Source organism: Frieseomelitta varia, unplaced genomic scaffold (genome assembly GCF_011392965.1).
Source record: "Frieseomelitta varia isolate USP_RPSP 00005682 unplaced genomic scaffold, Fvar_1.2 scaffold_247, whole genome shotgun sequence".
NCBI lineage: Eukaryota > Metazoa > Arthropoda > Insecta > Hymenoptera > Apidae > Frieseomelitta > Frieseomelitta varia.
The window spans coordinates 1,338,071-1,357,243 of NW_025109976.1; the positions used below are offsets into that span (position 1 = coordinate 1,338,071).

General features: G+C 39.3%; 1 protein-coding gene across 2 annotated transcripts in view; it reads right to left on the reverse strand.

The window, feature by feature from the left end:
- Window positions 1-19,173, reverse strand: part of LOC122528188 — a 57,721-nt gene that overhangs the window by 34,775 nt on the left and 3,773 nt on the right. The window contains exon 1 of one of the 2 annotated variants that reach the window (XM_043653054.1): window positions 5,885-5,916. The exons of the other annotated variant lie outside the window; for it this stretch is intronic. The gene's annotated coding sequence lies outside the window, so the exon portion shown is untranslated. Of the gene's footprint in view, window positions 1-5,884; window positions 5,917-19,173 lie in introns of those variants that run through there. 2 annotated transcript variants of the gene reach the window in all.

The following is a 19,173-nucleotide window of genomic DNA, read 5'->3' on the forward strand; positions in this document are numbered from 1 at the left end:
GGGCCCTTGCCCCTACTTTTCTGATCGCTAGCACTATCCCCTCCATAGCGCTACTCCCTCCATAGCGCTACCCCTCCATAGCGCTATCCCCTCTACAGCGCTAGCGATCAAGAAAGTAGGCCCGCAGACCGCCAGTTAGCTCTGATCTAGCGGAATTATAACTCGTCTCGTTTTGAATCGCGCCTCACTGAACCGAAAAACCGCAGGATCTTTTTCAAACGCGTAACCCTCCCGTGTAATTTTTTCACAGATTTTAATGTCCAGCTGTATATTGATTTCTGAAAATCAGTATACGAACAAAAAAAGGGAAGAGGCGAAAGGGACACTGCTCTGTAATTTTACATTTACGTGTTTATTAGGAAATACTGTATTCAGCGTGTATTCGTATCTGTCTATTGTCATATTCCGTGGATGTTGCGATATTGATGGAAATCGAAGTAAAAAGCGATAGATTGAATTATTCTGTGTATACTAAGGTAAATAAATAAGTATAGCCTGAAGCCGTAAAGATATTAAAGATTCAAGTAAATATGAAATTAATAGAGGAAGTATAAAAATGCTACGTCGCTGTAAATATATGAAACCGGATTCCATCGGTATCGGTGATGCGATTTAAAATAAGGGAGGCATGAAGTCGGAGAGAACTTCGGAAAATGTAATTCCTCGGATAACTTGAATTTTAATATCTAGCTTCTTTGCGAAACGGCTATAACATCCACTGTAAATAATATACAAAATTTGATTAAGAACGCAGCAGATAATAATCCATGTCAAGAATGATTTTCTTCAAAAATAAATTTCCTTATAAGAGTCAGCCGTAAACGAAGTGGACGAAAAGTAAATAAAATGTCATTTTAATTTATAATTAAAGATATAAATTAAATTCTCGATTGAAACGAGAAATCAGGCAAAATTATACGCGACTTGACAATCTGTTTTTTTTTTTATTAGATAAATAATTTATTCATAATTTAACGTGGAAATTTTATACATTTTATATAGATAGACAGTATTTTAGAAACTTAAATTTCTGCTTTTTTTAAAGTAAATTTTACAAATTTTTTTGCTCATTAATTCCTAATTATTTGTTACTTATTTTTTCCCTCCCCATTGCAACTTTTCCAATATAGATTTTAATTATCTACGGGACTTCGAGTCGTCGATGGTACAATTTTTGTGCGCGTTGGTATTTATCGCGAACGATAAAGAAAACTCAATTAAAGCGGAAATGGCAGGAAATAATCCACGTTGCAAGAATGAAAACTAATTTCCACCAGAAATAAATCTCCTCGCAGAAAAAAAAAAAAAAGGGGGAAGACCAACAGCGAATCAAGCGAACGCCAAAAAAAAAAGAAGAAAAAAAAACGGATAAAAAGGGAAGTTACGACTCGCGTGGAAAGTGTGAACGAAATTTCATCCGTTCCGTACATGTATGTATGCATGTGTGTACGTACGAAGGACTGTACAAAAGGACACAAGTGGGTCGCCTGATCTAAAATAAGGGAAAAGAAAGAAAGTGGGGGGAAAAAAAAGAGATGCGGGTCCGTTGGAGCTTGTTCGAGCAAACAAACGATTCGCGCTACCGGTGACATTGCTACTTCGGCTCACTATCAGGCGAAAGCACTATTCAATTTCCTGCTATCTCATCGGCCTGTGCACCCTTCCACAAGGGTCCGCCCTACCAGAGACTGCAGGATCGATGTGCTGGAACTCACCCCCGTCTTTTGTACAAAAGCACTCCGCGCCTCTCTCGAACGCTTCCGTTTTAAATACGCGCCATATTCGTGTAACCCTTTTGTCCCGTGGTGCTCACGCGGACACGATTTTTCCATTCGAAGAACGACCGATCAAACGCGGAAGCTAATTTGAAATACGTGAAAACCGCTGCCTCGATTACGTTTCTTCTTTTCTTCGAGACTTCTTGAGAATAGGTTTTTTTTTTTTTTTTTTTTTTTAATTTTCTAGCACGATTATATTTTTGAACTTTTGTCATTCGAGTTCCCCTTTGGGAAAAGGAAATTTCACAGCGAGGCGAGTTCGAGATTTAATTGTCAAAGGGTCTTGCAGATCACGCGTGGCGGCTTTCATTAGGATTAAGAAGAGCTCTTTGCGCTCGCTCGGAGACAATGACGCGTCGATTAAATCAATGTGATAATTAGACGTGGATGTTTGCCCATTTACGAGCGAATACTGAACTACGAGGATGCATGAAATTTACATGGCGCACGAAGATATACACGTCGTAATATTCGCGGACAAATATTTATCTAGGCTTTATTGCTTCGGTTCAGTGTTCGTACTGTTGAACGAGCATTCCGGAACTCAAATAATTTTCTAATATCTGCGAGGGATGAATTAACTCGTTGAAATACTCTCTGCATAAATTCTATTTCACTCCTTCGGAATATACGACCGTACGAGCACATGAATCTCCGCGAATCTAATATAGTTTAAAATAAGAATGAGTTGGCCTGGTAATAATCGGAAATAATTTCGTTGCCTCGATGTTCGCTTTGAGAAACTGAGGTCGCATTAGTATACGAATCACGACCAGGAGCAACATTCCGCGCGAGGATCTTTCGTTTCTCGAAAACGACTGTTCCAAACAACCCTATCTGCATCGTAAACCTCCGGGTCAAGACGATCCTGACCCACATGTGGCCCATTGAATAAGAATCGTTCTGACCTACATGCAGCTTGACAATCGATTTTTCCACTTGGAACAATAATTCCACGGGATCCTTTGACCGGGAAAAAGATACTTGCAGATACTTGTGAAAGCGTTCAAACACTCTGACACAACAAAATATATATAAAAAGTGCAAAATACGTCGTGCAAAACATTCTGGAATTTCGTTCGTACTGTAACGAGGGATGATTGTATTGTGTTTGTCAAATTGAAAATGTATGGAAGTTAGTAAGAAATTAGTTAGAAAACAATTAGACTGTCTCAAGCTACAATAAGTTGTTGCGTTCTTATGCTTCGCAAAAGAATTGAAAAATATTTGAGGTCTGAACGAAGCACAGGATGATAAAATCTTTATCTTTTGAAAATGTTATAAATCCTTTCTGTTCGCTAATATCGAAATATAAAGATTCGAGGGTCGCATCGGGATTGAAGATGAACTTTTCTGGTCTCTGTGACGTATATTCTGTATATTTGTCTTAAATATCTTACAATTTCTATATATATATATATTAAATATAAATATTTTTTATATATAATATATATTAAAATTAAATATTTTAGAACATTATTATATATAATATATGTTAAGTATAAATATTTTTAAATATATAATATAATAATATATAATATAAATATTACTTAATATATAATATATATTAAATATAAATATTTTTAAATATATAATATAATAATATAATAATACATAATATGAATATTATTTAATACATAATATATATTAAAATTAAGTATTTTAGAACATTATATATATATATATATATTCTTAAATTTTTTAATAAAATTGACTTGATTCGGCGAAATACGAATTTCAATTTCAGTCTCCGGTCAATTGCGGAATTGAAACCAGGACTTGGACAGATCTTCAAATCGCGATGTTTTCCAGTTCGTCGCGCTTCGCGATTTTCGTCGCGTTCGTCTCGCGTTCCCTCGGAGGAAACACGAGCGGCGAATTTACGAGTTGACACACACGCGTGGACTTCTTTGTCATGTATTCGTGAAAGCAGGCGGGAGAGGATGTCGCGATTGTTGAGAAACGTTGAGAATACAGCGGACACGGAGGTTGAAACTTCGCCGGTGTATTTGACCCTGGACACAATGAGGCTAATCAGCCCATTCTGAGTAGCTCATTGACATGTACGTAACGTCAGCAACAAACATAGTTCTAACAGGGTCAATTACACCGATGAGAAATTACACTTGCTTGTGATTCGATCGGAGAACCAACTGCCGCTCAATTTGAATTTCGAAGAATCTCCCGAAAATTTCATTCCTTTCAAACACATTTCCCTACGAATATTAAAATTTCTTTTTGATATCGGACACTCTGTCGTCTTCTTCTTCTTCTTTTTTGCTGTCACTCGACAGGTTCGTTGAAAATTCGATTGATAGCACGGAACTTGTGTTCTCTCGTGTCGCAAAATTTCATCACTCTGAAACTCCAGAAATATGGCAAATTTCAAGTAATTTCAGTTTGATCATACCGTATTTCTTTTCGTTTCTACGTCCGATACTTTTAATTCGAAGTCTCGTCAGCTACATCGATCTCAGCAATCGATTGACACGTTTCACTTTCCGAGTTCAGTCGACAAAAAAACCGAGGCTCTTGATCGATTCGTACTCGCGGAGTGTTTCTTGCGCATCGACGGCAGAGTTAGATGAAATCGTCGCCACTGTGGCGATTCCAACTCGCGGAATACCGTTGGCGATGGGAAAAAATGTAAATTTCACACGGCCATGGCGAATATCGAATTCTAATAATTCCTGCAACCGCGGAATGAAATTGCGGTGGTCAATGAGAAAGAAAGAGAAAGAGAGAGAGAGAGAGAGAAGAATTACCGTGGCTCTGTGAACGAATTTCAATGATAAAGAGAATGTAATATTCGACGACCTGGATCCACATCTCGCATATCCTCGAGGTTTCTTAAGCCCAGACACGAGGACTGAAGGATCTGAAGCTGCTCCCCGTTTGTGATGTTCTCTCACCCTAATAAAGACCCGGTGAGATCGATCGGACTTCTCTGAATTTTAACTATAGACGTACTGAAGCCGGCGTTGTGTTTTCCTTCGCCTTTATTACCAGCGCGATAAAGTTTCTTTTCCGAATCAACATTCCAGCAGGATTTTCCAAAGTGAAACTTTCGTAATAAGTTGGCGCACAATTTGTGGCGGTGGCGTGTAAGTTGCGCAACAATCCCCGTTTACCCGCCGATATTGCAAAGACAAAGGAACACGTGTGGCCGACGAATTCACATCGCAGCGCAAAGTTAGTCGCAACTCGATTAACTTGTTTAATCATTATGGAGAAACAGGAGTCGGTTTGGCCGCAAAATGTTAACGCAAAAGTATCGCGGCGCGCGTAAGTAGATTGAGTCGCGCTTGGTCGGTCCACCCGTCGCATAATACGCCGTACAATTTACTACTCGCTGAATTTGTGGCTGTTGATCGGAATATACTGCAATTCTTTTTTTTTTTTTTTTTAAATTATCACGTTTCAGAATATTGAAAAATTCTCGATTTCACGTGGTATAATACGCATAATACATCAAACTTTTTACAAATTTTCTGTCAGTCGATGGAACTTCTGTCGTTATTTTTTTCTTTTCTTTCATTGAAAAAAGTTAAATATTTTAGAACATTAACGACCAAGAATTTTTAGTTTCGTTGTACATTTAAAAAAATTAATTAATTCAAGTATATTTCCATTCATTCTTGACGACAGATGATTCCAAGGTATCCAATTTCGTTTTGCTACTTGCACTAGAATTGATTTTTATTAGAGTCAATCTACGTCACGCGATACCCAAATGCTCGATTCGCTTGCTTGTTTTACATTAGAACCGACGTATCGACGCATTATTATCCTCTCTATTATTTCTCAGCTCGAAACCGCGCTGGGACAATTTCAGATTAGTAGAGTCAACTCTTGTCGAAAGAACAATTCGCGTGACACGCTTGATTGACTCCGACGAAGATAGCGCAGCCCCGGAAAGCAACGAAACATACTCTCTCGTGTATCTCACGATAGATAGTCCAAGGATAGTTCGAACAATCACGTCTTCACTTTCTTCGGAAATTCTAATCGGAACATAAATCGCTACCTCTGACAGACATCAATATAACGACTTCCAAAAATTATTTTTGGAATTTGAATTGACAATTCCAAGAAATCTGACTCACCGACAACTTCCTCGCCAGCATTCAAACGTTTTCTTTCGAGCAAACGCACGGGGCCACAAAACTCTCCGCCGACGCCAAAAGAAGAAAAACAGACGAAGGGATATCGAGAAAGAGAAAAAAGTTTGTCACAGTCGACGAGAGGGATCGCTCTCGTTGGATCCGGGATTAATTCGTACGTCAGAGCTTTGACGGATGTCCGGGGCCGCGCTGTTGACGTTAACGATGGCCCGCGCTTTATCAAACGCTGAGAAACGGCGAGTGTCAACGCGCGATTGTCAACTGGTCGAAGTTGGATTATCAACGTCCCGTCGCGGGAACGGTTTTCGGATTAGAGTGGCCGACGAAACTTCGTATCGCGTTGCGGCGTATCGATCGTTCGGACGAGAGGCAGGCGGCGAGGGGGCGAAGGGCAGAGAAGAGGAGGAGGAGGAGGAGGAGGTGGAGGTGCGAGGGTGGCCGGTCAGCACGCGAAAGGAAATATCGATGGCCCGGAAAATCCGTCGACCGATCGAGACCGAGCCTAGCTCGATTCGAAACTGGCGATAGTCCACGCTAGTTTACCGAACAGCCGCGCCACTGTCCGACTAATCGAATACTGGTTGATCGTTGCGCGCGTTGCTCCTCGTTGAATTCGCGTACAATTTCGGCGAAACGAGAAGAAAGTTTAAACAGGAAATGGCACCAGTACCGGGGGGGGCGTCGTGATTTTGGAAAATGAAATTACGTTCGACGAGCGCGATGAATTATTTATACTCGGGATACTTCTACAGGCTGTCCGATGTAAGGAAATATTCACTGATTTTTCATACGTAAACTACGATACGTTGCGTAGTTGTCTTTTGTCTGAACTCTTGTAACTTGGTTGCAAGAAAATCGTACAATAATCTGGCTGTGCTTGTGTTAAAAGGAGGAATCTCTATTTTCATATATGCAGCACCGCGTAATATATTTGTGAGAAGTTTCTACAAAGCTTCGAGTACGAGTACGTGTTGTGCAGCAGACAAGAAAAGAGAAACGTGGGTAAAATAAGTTGGAAAAGAAGGAGTTTGCTAATGATGCAGACGAATAAATCGACGAAAGAAGAATAAAATGCTCTACAAGTAGCCAGAGGAACTCGCAGGTAGCATTATGAATAAGAGGTAGCATTATGAACTAAAGAAACTATGAAACAGCCAATTAGTGTGAGGCTTTGATACTTATAAATCATAGAATAAATCTTTTAAACTTATTAGCATTCCATGCCTATATAAAAACTTAACCCTTTGCAATCGACTGTCCCTTCTGAGGGAGATACTTATTTTAGCAAACTTCCAATGCACGTCGATGATTGCTTCAAATTTCAACATCACAAGTTAGACATAATGAACAAAATTTCGTGTTATAAATGCCCATTCGAATGATTGTTCAATGTAATGCTATGTCATTCGATTTGAAGCGATGCTTCGTAAATACGAAAAAAGTTTGTCGAGGAGGCAAAGGGTTAGAAATAATTGCCAACACACTGTAATCATACGATAAAATTAAACAAGTGACGAAAGACATAGTTGATCTGGCTTTTTTTCTCGCGAAATGTGTTGAAGAAGATGATGACGCACAGCGACGCACAGCTTTGTACATTTTCAACTGTAATTTCGCCGATTTGTGTAATGGATCGTGAAGGATCCTGAAGGGAAATACCTTCGATCGGGAGGCTGCGAGTCCCATCAAAGCGACCGATAAATGCCAGCCGCAGGAACGCGTACGAATGGAACGCAAACAGAGAGTCGGCGAACGACCAAGATTCCCCGAAAGACGCTGTCTGCTTGGCGTATCTGAGGGCTGAAATCACGAAACAACGACGTTCTTGAGAAAAGGGCCGACGAGCTCTCTCTCTCTCTCTCTCTCTCTCTCTCTCTGCTCTTGACTGTCCTCCCTTCGTCCCTTCTCATTTTCGTCGTCGTCGTCGTCGACAGCCGTCGACGGGAATCTCCGCGTTTTGAAAAATTAATCTCGTTACTACGCTTGACACGGACGATGGCTCGTCCCGGCGATTTTTACGAGATGTCGTTATATTATTTTGAAATAATGAGCGCGCCAGAGTGGTTACGGGGCTGTGTTTCCCCCGTGAGATTTGACACCGAAGCCGGGTCGTAAAATTTGATGGAACAATTGCGTCGCTCATTGCTGGACGGCCGGTTTCTGTGCGTAATGCAAAGTACAAATAATAGTGGGAATGTTCATTCTATTCAATTTTATTGGTATTAATAATATCATACTGATAAAATATCGCCGTGTGAAGTTGAAATTGACAAAAAGAATCGTATCGATGAAATAGATGAATGAACCGTCCACTCTAACTCGAACTCCCTCCGTTTCTCCCTCGAAATATCGTCGAATTTCACAATGAAAGAGGGACTGATCTAGCGATACAAGTGGCAGAACCTTGAAATCAAACATAGTGAAACTAAACGTTGAAACGTCAGGTAACCACTTTTCACTTTTCGACCTTTTTCGTTTAACCTCTGGCAGTCCAAGTTTTACGATTCCTCAGGCCTCGGTCGACGTCCGGCGATATTGACGTCAGTTAAGCTCGAATCTTGGATCCTCTCGGATCGATACGGATTTTTCAGTGTATTCCGCGACAAGAGGCTTGTCCTTCCTCGCGTGCCAGCGCCACAGGCTCACAGGATTTTCACAGGATCTGCCGGCACAACCTCTATACACACGTATTGTGGTCGGATTCTCGGGGTCGGATTTGTGTTCGCGGTAAAGCGGGAAAGCTGGAGGTGAAAAAGGACGGGGGTGAAAGGCAAAGTCAACGGCGATAAGATCGAGAAATCGTTGCTCTCTCTCTCTCTCTTTCTCCTTCTATTTAGACGCGCTCTATATGCCTAATCGTATGCAAATCGCTATTGTGCCTCGCCGTTAACCGAACAGAGACGTCGATGCCTCGAATCGATAGTCCGTTCGACGATATAAATGGGTAAACAAGCCCCGGGAACTCGACGGAGAACGACGGAATTGGCATTTGCATGTAAATGCACGGAGCGTCTTGATTCGACGCGGCGAATGCTCGATTTTACCGAAAAGTGCCGAGTTCAGTGAAGTAGCAACGTCATTTGTCAGACACGAGCAAATAGGTCGATGGCATAATATTTCTTTTTCCCCTCGGGGATGGAGAAATTATTTTTGTTTCATTGCTTTATTTTATTATTATAGTTGATCGTGTTTCGTTGTACAGTTCTATGTGCCTCGTTGCATCATTTTATTATTAAAATACACATACCTCGATTGCATCGTTTCGTCGTTTGCATTTTATTTTTATTTCTATTTCATAGCGTGTTCTGTTTTTAATCTCTGGATCGCACGAGGATCGTAGATCTAATTCTCGAGTGAATTTGATTTGACTCGCGCGTTTCGAAGCTATGAAGTTACTGAAAGTGGAATAGGAACGTTATTTGTCAGGCGTAGGTAAATAGATCGATAGACGAATCGTTCTGCATCCCTCAGACTTTTTCGGATCTGCAGAAATGCTTGTATAGCACCTCGTTGCCTTTCGTAACGAAATATCCAGACTGTTGCAAAACAACGACTAACGATAAGTATTTTAAATTGAACAAAGCAGATAAGATATTTTAACAAAGAGAGAGTTTCGTGTTTCACGTTGACCCATTAGCAAATGGCCCAGAGGCAAATTGTATATCTTGTTTAATAAAGGTTGGTTGCACTCGCAATGAAATTCAGATTGAATCGCAATCAATTACGCGTAATGTTTCGATATTACGTCATCTAACACGGCGCTATAGCAACTGAAGAAGCGACTAGGCCAGGGTGAGCAGATCGATCATCTTATGAAATTATAATGTGACTTATACTTGGGCCAGAAATTTCATCTTTATTCTACGAATATCACGGTCGTGTAGGTGTAAGAAAACAGCAGTCATCCTACGTAATCGTTGAACAATGGATACCTTGTTCGAGGAAACTGACCCGTATCATTCACTATTGCGCAAACACCCACGTCTTGTTTTAAAATAACGAGATTATTTGCAAATGATTTCACTCGAGAAACTTATGTTCCCTGTGTTATTTGAAAAATAGAATTCACTAATTTATTATTATTACATTACTAATAATATATATTATATTACTAATAATATAATGTAATATTATTACATAATATTATTAGTAGATTCGTAATAATCGCAGCAATATGTATTTCCATCAAAAATGATCCACAGAGTTCGATTGGTCTGTCACCGATTCCACTGATTTCAGTTTCGCCGTAAATGCAATGATGATACAACGAACAAATCGAAAACCCGCCACTTTGGCAAAATGATTTGATAAACCTGCTATTTCTAGTTCCTTCAAGCCCGATAATAAAACGACGGGTTCGCGTCAACGATCGTGTAATCGCAGCCATGAATTTCATCGTTGAAGCGTACACGGGACACGCTCTCGTAACACGTACTCGAAAACTTGGATCGTAACTGGCAGATACAGCGACAAGTCCAGAGTCTAATTAACCGTCGGATGAATAATTGAAGTAGGTTAAAACACACGCGCAGCTTGATCGATTATTTAAAACCGGCGTCGGCCAGAGAGAAGATATGGAACGTTACACGATAAAGGAGGATCTTTAATATCGAGATATCGAGTGGATTTTAATATTGAAATCGTTGTGTTCGTTTTGTCCGGGGCGAGCAGCAGTTTGCCCGGATTTAAGAGTCTCGAGACTCTTCACGAAGACAAGTGGCACTCGTTAGCCTCGTCTATTTTGTTTCTCGTCGAGTTCCCATCGCATTAAAATAATCGAGTCGGGCAAACGATGCGCTCCGTCTGTTCGAACGTTCAACAGGTATTGCGTGCGCCGTTTGATAAATGATTTACGATCGCCGGCGCCTTTTCGTAAGAAATGATTCCACCGCGTTAAATGTGGAAAATACATACGTTGATTGTTACTTATATTTATTTTTATTTATTACGACATCATTTAGCGACGAGATTAACGTCGCAGTGAATATTGTTGAAAAGTAAATTAAACGCGAGCCACAGACGAGAACAACTGGATATTTTAATTGGCTTTTCGGCTTTTAAAATAATCTCACGCTTTCCACCGGGAAGTTTATTTCAATTTTGTCTCGATACGTATCGGATATGTGTATTTATCGTTATGACATTATAATATTCATGGGCTATATTTTTCTTCGGATCAAATTTCGTTTCTTCCATTGCTTTTGAAATTTACAATGAAGAGAATTATGACGATGATCGAGAAAGTAAATGATATTTTATATATTTTCTGTGATTTGCACTGTGCAGTGAAAACGTATAGACGTTGAACATGCATACTCGAGGTATGACCGTACAATTGCATCTTGTGATGCACCTTGAAGTTATTCTAACGTCGACAGCACGTTGCTCGTTTACTAAAGTAGAAAAAGATCGTACGCGAATTCTTACTGGTCAAAAATTTCAATCTTCAAAGTTGCACGGTGAAAAAAATTTCGCAGTGTGTCTGCAAAAGATATTCCCCGGTTGAATTTTTCAAACTTTTCGGGAGTGAAAGAAAGAGAATGCATTTCTACACGCCAATATGATCAATCTTCTGAGTAACTCGGAATAGGACGGAGACTGTATTATACATCACGGGAAACTCCATTCCACGATGTTCGAAATAAATCTCTCGAAGCTCTGGCATAAAGTCAGCCGAGCTGTGGGATGGTGAGAGAAAGCGTATAAATTCAAAAGAAAACGTGCGAAACTGTCCCATCAATGACTGACGATTTCGCAGGGGGGCGGGGGGAGGGTGGCAGCATCGTGCCAGATAGAAAATAAAGCCGACGCTTTCCGGTGGCAAGCGTCATAAATCAACAGACGAGCCGTCCGCCAGTCATAAATCAGGCTACAACTTTTCATATTTATTTCACGGTCGGCGCTGATCGGTCATGCGTGGACACGGTGACACGTGGACCGGCCCCCGCATCCTGACAGCCTATTTTCGCGCGAATATCGCGGGGAATTTGCATCGGTGACGCGGCCCCCGGCTCGCAAAGGAGCGCAAACAAACGACCCGTGAGCTTATTTGTTTTTTATTTCCACCAGAGCGAATTCTCGCTTCCACTCGTTTCTGTATCGGCTCTCTCTCTCTCTCTCTCTCTCTCTCTCTCTCTCTCTCTCTCTCTCTCTCTCTCTCTCTCTCTCTCTCTTTCTCTGTTTCCCACCCCTTCCTTTCCTCTCCGTCGCGAGCACGGCTCGATTTCAATTTCGAAATCCGTGACGATTGACGAACGGGGAATCCCCGGTCTTAATTTCCTCCTCCTGTCGAGATTGATGTTTGCTATCTTTTCGAAATATCGTTATTAGAAGTGAAATTGGAATGTTTATCGCGGAAGCGCGCGAAATAAACACGACGCGAAAGGGAGCGAAATGAAAAGATTCCAAGTTAAATTGAATTTTTAAGATTTCTAGCGAGTTCAGGTTCTTTCTTTCTTTTTTTTTTTTTTTTTTAATTAAATAAAATTTCAGGTTTTTAAATTCGAATGGGAAAAAAAAGAAGAGAAATTTCAGAGTTAAATTTCAGAGTATGACTAACGTAATTACGGCGGGACTGCGTTCATCTGAGCTTTTCATTTATATTGAAATGAAATTTCAGTTTCGGTCACTGGTATTTCCGCTGCTATAAATATTTTCAAACGATTAAAGTAAGATGAATGTCACTGAAAAAAAAAAAAAAAAAATAGAAACGTTAAATAACATAAATAATGCTAGATAATACCGGAAAATGAAGAATTCTCTTTCATTCCGCTTTCATTGCAACGTATTTGATATTTCATAAAAAATTGAACGCTCCGTCAGGGGAAATGTGTGCAAGTATCGCGCTGGCGTTCAACGCGTTGACGCTCGATCGAGCGAACGATTCGTCGATTGAATTCATTATCTGAAAGTGATTTCTCATTATGTAAATGAAGAGTCACGCGTAGTGGAGAAATTTTTATTATTCGAATATTCCTGTAATACGAACTTCAAATTGAAAAATATATTACAAATATATACATTTATTATAATATATTACATTTTAATAAATGTATTATATTTTTTATTATTTCCAATATAAATATGTTCGAATATTTTTATAACAGGAACTATTTGCTCTTCTTCAAATTGAAATGCGACTCACCTAAATATATTACATTAGGAAAAGATCAATCACTCTATATATATAATAAATATTATTACTATAATTAATACAATTTTTTTTTTTTACTAATTAATTTCATTAAACCCAGCGTCTAATCATAAATTCTTGACACGAAAGGAAATTTACTTGATACTTGCAAAGTTCATCTGCAGTTATCGATAATTCAATTCGTTCAACTTATTACGTTTATACAACGTGTAACATTACAATTACGTGGTATTCATAGCTGTCTGTAATTATTTGAGGCGGGGATTGAAAGGAGACAATTTCCACCGGATCCTACACGCTGCAATTTAAAAGTGTTTCAACCTGTAAGGACCGACAGCATCTCGGTGCCAAGTCCCACGGACGTAGTATCGATTCCTTTCCACTCTCGTAAAATATGGCACGGCGTTGTCTTACACGCTCGTGGACGCGAAGCTTTAGCAGCTGCGAGAAAAAATTTTTACAAGATCGAGCCCAACCCCGTGGGTGTCGTAACTTTTGCACGATCGATCTCTCGTTTCTTTAATCCGAGTCGTAACCACGATATCTGGTCGTTTCACGCACGTTGCAACGTTACAACACAGAAAATATGTTTCCTACGGCTCGAATATATACTGCAAGTCGTAAAGAACTTGGGCTTCGACTTTATAATTTGGACTTCAGAGCTTTTCAACTCGATCGAATTAAATAACCGAAGTTTAGATATAACTATTACAGTTTTACGTAACGCAGCGAGATCATTGAAAAGTTGAAATTTTGGATTAGAGAAATTCTTGAACCCGTTTAAAAAAATATTAGGCGTACCCTAAGTATACAGTAATGTCGTTTTCTTCAAATCTAATAAACTGTTGAATTATATTATACCTCAAAATTGTATTAACTTTTAAATAAAATAAAATTTTGTACAGTATAAAATAAAAAAGACCGACATTACTTATAGGTATCCTTGATAGAAATTGAATTGAAATTCTAATTTTATTGATAATTTAATCCCTAGGAATTGAACGCGCGAAGAATCCACTATTTGTCTTCATTAAAATTACGCTCCCAGTTCCGAGGCTTGAGAAATAAATTTCAAATAAATTAGAGGAATTAGAACGAAGAATTCGAGTGATCAAGAGTGAAATTAGAATGAACGTCTCTTTAATTTAGGCACAATTTCAATCGTAGAAATCGTGAGACTCCGAGAGCAACGTTCTATCTTCTTTTTACGTGTTCGACTGCTGTAGCGAAAGCAATCCGCGTGTGAAAGCCTAGCTCTCGCTTCATTTCAGTTGAAACGTTAGTCTGACGCGAAAACACAGGAAAGAAGAAGCTGCTTTGACTAGCAGCAAATTCCAACTTCCGTTCGATCTTTCGTGTTCCAATTCGTAGAGTAGTTGTTTCTTGAGAAATCAATTCGAAATTCCAAATGCCACTTCCTCGATATCAAGAAGAATATCCCCAGATTGTTAAATTGTCTTGGATAATTTTGCATTCCATTTTAAATTCAGGCAGAGATTTTCTTTTCCCAGATATTACTGCGAGTAGTGAGTCTCGTGTATTTTATATGTATCCTCGTGTTTACATGGTGCCTTCCAGTTTGCAAGTAAATATTTTATCTCTTCTTTCTCATTGTTTCGCGAGAAAATTTACTACTTGCAATCGGAAGCTTGTAAAATTTTCCCCCAGTTATGTCGTTTCAATTAGGTAAGAGGATCTCAAAGAGATCCCTGGCCGTGAAGAAGAAGATTATCATCTGTTCGCGTCGCTATGGCGCAGTAGTACAGACGAAGCAAGAATGGTAAGAATTTATTTCACCGCGAAATTCGTTCTAAAAGAAAGATAGAGGTGACCATGGTGGATTGTTGAACGCATTAGTAATTCGGAAGCTCGAGAACGAGAAGAAAAGGAAGGGACATCCGATACATTTGATCGGGCTTGTAAAGGGATACATCTCTCAAATATCTCGCAATATTCGTTCGCCCGTATCTGAACCCTGCCATTTTATAATACAGCCCACATTCTGTCGCTGCGACCTTTCAGCTATTGAGTTCTTTTTTTCTTTCTTTTTTTCTGTGTTAAACGTCCGCTGATAAGAGGGCAAAAACGTGACCCTTTTTCGTCTCTTTACGCACCGAGTGTCCTTGACTATTATGGGAAACCAGTCGCTTTTCATCCAGAGTCAAAGCTTTCATCAACAAGTGGAGTGCGTTATCCAGAAAACGCCGATAAATCTGCGTAAATTAATTTTCTGGATCGTTCAGACATCTCGTGAAAATATTGCAATCTAATTAAAATTTAATATACGTATAGTATAAAATTAATATATCGCTGTTTAAAATTTTTAAAGCGATTTAATAAAGACTCGTTCGAACAGTTCAGTGACGAGATCGGTTTCGTTTAATTTTACAGTGGAGCCTAAATAAAAATTTGCTCGCATTTCCCTCGCGTCCCTTTAATCTTTCAATTTCCCATAAATTCCATCGCTGTCTAATTACAAGTTGTCTGAATGCTGTGCAAGCGGATGTAATAACTCGGCCGTTTAAAAGTACATTTTTCTTCGTAGATTTCCCCGTTAGAAAGTTCGAGCTTACCCGCGGTTTTCTGAAATTAAAAACTCCTCCGCTGACACCGAGTTCTGCCCGTTCGTGGAACCAGACACGTGTGAAGCGCGGTATGAAGAAGCTCAAATTAATTCCGTGGGGACGAAATTGTCGCTCGCAGGCTTTAGCAGGAGGAAAAGGAAAAAAGAAAAAATGAAGGGGTGGTAAGTTCTTACCCTGGCAATTTCCCTTAACTCCAACTTCTTACTTAAAGAAAGTTGGCCAGATGGTGAGCTTTAGCCAGAGGTGCAACTCGGCGAGGAACGTTTGCAGTCGTGACTCGATTAAAAGAAAAAAACAGAGAGGGAGAGAGAGAGAGAGAGAGAGAGAGAAAACTAAAACAGAAACGAGAGTTGCAGAAACGAAAGATAAAATTCTTCTCTTTTTCTCGTCGTACGAAAACGATTTATCTTGCAGATAAGATTTTGGAAAGATTAATCCTACTGCAGAATCCCGAATTTTTATTTTTATTTTTCATCTCTATTTTACTCGAAAGTATCTTTAATCTTTCTTATTCTCAAAACGTATACCTGCGTATACGTAACGTGTAGTGACTTAAGAAGCGCTCATTTCTCATTTCTTTATCTTTATCCACTTTCCGTGGATTTCTCAACAAAAAGAAAAATAGGGAAGATTCTTCGAATGAAACATAATCCTCGCAATGATTAAAATCCTATTAGTTCCCGAATTTTTATGTTTCAAGAAGACTTCCGAACTTGATATTTTAAGAAGTTATTAATTGAAGCTTGTTTTATAAATCGACACTGTTTTGTAATACATTCATAATTACTAGGATGCGGATTTCACGCGGTTTGAAATTTTTATCAAAAATCGCAAAAAAAAAAAAAAATAGAATGTAAAACAAATCTAAAAAATTATTAATTCAAGCTTGTTCTGGTTAATATAATTAGTAGGATGCGGATTTTAAAATTTGTATGAGCGTCACAAGAAAAATAAAATCTAAAAAAAAATCTGTTTTATCTACTGAATATTAATAATATATCCTATTCTGGATATTTTAAGTATATTTTTGTATGTTATACTAGACATACATTTTTGCAACTTTCAATTTTCACAATAAATGCACAAAATCCACATGACAACAATTACTGTTACTTTCACGTTTTTTCTTCACGTTTCATCGGAAGAAAGAGCTTTCTTCGACTAAGATTTATCCCCGCGGATAAATCTTTCGAGCAGTGTCTCCGAATATTGAAACTATTAATATTCACTGGGCTGATTGCGAGTTTGCGTTCACTGGGCTCGCGTTCTTTTAATTTCAGCCCGCATGATCGACGAGCACTTGGGGAAGACACGCGATGGAAGTCGACCCGTCGTGCCAACGTTTCGAGCACCGTCCCCTGCGTTCTCGTCATTCCGTTTGATTACATTCCTGAAAAGTGTAACGCCGCGGCTCCTCCACGTTCCACGTTCTCTCAATATTCGCCGGTATTACGTGGCGACGGAGACGGTTACGTAATTTCCCGTGAATAAGAGTTACGCGTGACACCGCGTCCTCGCATTCTTTGGTACTTTCCCTTCGGCGATGATGAAATCAACGATCCTTCGTTTATCACGAGAATTCCATTTCTTTATCTCAATCGGTTGAATAACAGGATTCTCTAACGAAGAAGAGACTAGGGGAGAAATTCTTTGAACGCGAGACTTTCTAATCACGTGTCTCGCGAATCAACCATACCCTCTCTGGTTGTTGGATGTTTGCATTTCGAGAGAAGTTTGACGAAACATTTCACAAAAGTGAAAAATTACGAAACAATGCGGAGGACGCGCAAAAATAATTAATCTCCACGTAGATTCCGTTTGTTAGTAAAGTAATGTCAAGTTGCACGAACATTCAAACCAGTTTCACTGGTTTCCAAAAGAAAAATTTCAGCTATGGAATTTGTGTTTCGACAGCAGAGTTTAATCTCTCGGCTGATTATCTTGATTGGCTGATTATCTAATTATCTTCTCGGCTTTTTTATTTTAAAAAGCATCGATTCTCTTTATGTTTTACGGATAAAGGAAAACTCTAAGTATATTTTTCTAACACCCATGATGTAACTCGAAATTTCTCTGACTGCACAAGTCACTTGGATCCGATGTTGGATGACCAACCCGGACAATATTGAATCTAGGCAAATACTGACAATAAGCTGGCAACAGTTCACATAAAAGTGGACTGTGAATAGTTAGTCATAAGGGCAAGATCTAATAGTTGGTCATCTATGTTCCTTCCCCTTCCACTTGACGATGATAACCCAATATATATAAGGACATACTTTAGAGACATTCGGACTCATAAAACATTCTAAATCATTATAGAGACATTCTATATCGTTAAGAGCATTCATCATATTCTAAGACATTCTAAATCATTGTACATCATCCTATTTCATACACGACCACGACTGTAAGGGAATAAACTCTTCTAAATTGTAAGCGTGTTGACTCCTCATTACACGGAATCCAACACCGAGATAACTCGGATTAAAATGACCAATTCTTAATATTTTCATCAAGATCCTACGATTTGAATTTTTAGAAATTTTAACGATTCTGTTGCGACAAATTTCAATTACGAGATATTCTGATAAAAATTTACAAAATAATCTCTTTACAAAGTTTTCCTCCGGTTCCTTACACTTCGATCTCTCTGACGGGATTTGTTCTGGCTTTGTTCAGAACAGAACCCTCCGAGGTCTTAGCCAAGTCAATTCCTCAGAAGCCTCGACCCTGCCGAGAATTGCCAGATGTCCTATCATACTCTCAACTGAGAACACTTTCTCTGGCCTTGGAGGGAGAGACAGAATGTGGAAGGGCTCGATAAGGCATAGGAAACAAGGCGCCTTGGCCGGCGCCAGAAAGTCTCGTACCATTTTCTAAAAAGTCACGTAGATTCACGCAGCAACAACAATCAATCACAAGCAATCAGTCACGAGGAGAGCTAGCGTGCCCTCTCCCGACTCGTAACACACAACACATTCATTACAATCAACATTTGTATTGTAGCGGCTAGCAGATGTTGGAGAAAAGACGTTTTCTCAAACAGAAAAGTTAGAAGAATTTACGACTCACGTGGCACCGACGCTATTGAATTGAAAAGGCTAAAGTCAGTTTTGCAGTGCGTTAAAGACGCATTTAGACCGAATGTCCGCACTTATAGTTTTAGAAATACAGCCTCAATAGCATTCCTGCAAAGCGTCGTAAATTCTTGGATTCCTAAGGGCCACCCAGATCAACATCTAGAAAACACTTGGAGAAAGTGAATGAGGCCCGGAGGAAATCCTGCTACACCGCTACAATTCGGAAAAAATGGGTCCCGGCGAAATTGCAGCTCCTATAATGAGTCGCCATAAATCACGTACTGACTATAACGACGACTCATCCACCAATAAAATAACGATAACAATATCCCACCCTTACCCAAAACTCCCATAAAACAGGTATAAAAGGGCCATCCCCAAACTCCTCAAGTCAGTTCCATTCCACCAACTGAACGTAAGTGTTTAATTTATTGTGTTATTGTATAAATA